The sequence below is a fragment of the Elephantulus edwardii genome, unplaced genomic scaffold (genome assembly GCF_000299155.1).
Source record: "Elephantulus edwardii isolate Elephantulus edwardi_28Jun2011 unplaced genomic scaffold, EleEdw1.0 scaffold00014, whole genome shotgun sequence".
Taxonomy (NCBI): Eukaryota; Metazoa; Chordata; class Mammalia; order Macroscelidea; family Macroscelididae; genus Elephantulus; species Elephantulus edwardii.
The window spans coordinates 359,731-360,933 of NW_006399764.1; the positions used below are offsets into that span (position 1 = coordinate 359,731).

At 52.0% G+C, this 1,203-nt stretch overlaps 1 pseudogene; it reads left to right on the forward strand.

The window, feature by feature from the left end:
• Positions 1–7: 7 nt before the first annotated feature.
• LOC102861387 lies at positions 8–772 on the forward strand (annotated as a pseudogene).
• Positions 773–1,203: the final 431 nt, after the last annotated feature.

Consider the following 1,203-nt stretch of genomic DNA (forward strand, 5'->3'; position numbering starts at 1 on the left):
GCTGTCTTCCAAAGTGTCCCTTCCCCCCATCCCTGCAGTAAGCAATATCAAATCCCTGTCCTTCCCCAAACTTGACTCTGATGACAGCAGTCAGAAGACAGCCAAGCTGGTGAGCACTTTCCATAGCACATCCTGCCTCCGCAATGGCACGTTCCGGAATTCCTTAAAGCCTTCCACCCAGAGCGGTGCCAGTGAGCTCAATGGGCATCATTCTCTTGGGCTTTCAGCTTTGAACTTGGACAGTGGCACAGAGGTGCCAGCCCTGTCCCCCTCTTCCCAGATGCCTTCCCTCTCTGTCTTGTCTGTACGCACAGAAGAGTCATCACCTCCACATACAGGTCCCACGGCCACTCCTCCTAATTTCTCAGTGTCACAAGTGCCCAACATTTCCAGCTGTCCCCAGGCCTATTTGGAACTGTAGACACTGTCTCCAAGTGAACGACAGTGTGTGGAGACAGTGGTCAACATGGGTTACTCCTATGATTGTGTCCTGAGAGCCATGAAGAAGAAGGGAGAGAATATTGAACAGATTCTCGACTATCTTTTTGCACATGGACAGCTTTGTGAGAAGGGCTTCGACCCTCTTTTAGTAGAAGAAGCTCTGGAAATGCACCAGTGTTCGGAGGAAAAGATGATGGAATTTCTTCAGTTAATGAGCAAATTTAAGGAAATGGGTTTTGAACTGAAAGACATTAAGGAAGTTTTGCTATTACACAACAATGATCAGGACAATGCTTTGGAAGACCTCATGGCGCGGGCGGGAGCCAGCTGAGAGCAGGCCCTGCCCAAGGCCTTGCCACGGAATCATCACCCCCAGGAGGCCTTGCTGAGTCCCCTGGAGGGAAGAAGGGGCACGATTCTGGATTTCCTTTTTGGGGTGGGAGGTCAGGTGTGGAGACCATGCCTGTCAGTCTTTGTGCCCTAGACTCTGAACTGCAGGTCTAGGACGATTTGGGCACATGAATGCCCCCAGAACAGTCCTGTCTCCTCCCATATTAAATGTATTTGTTTTGATAAGTGTCCTTCCCACTTCGGCCCTTCCGAGATCGCCCTGCTCTTCCTGGGGTCTGTATCTCCTCAGCCCAAACCTGGCCTGGCTGCTGAGAGGTGTCAAGAAGAGGTGGGAGGGCCAGGCTCAGTGCTGCTTTAGGGCTAGCTGCTCCCCTGCCCTGTCCACCTCAGGCTCACTGGTGGTGGACTGAA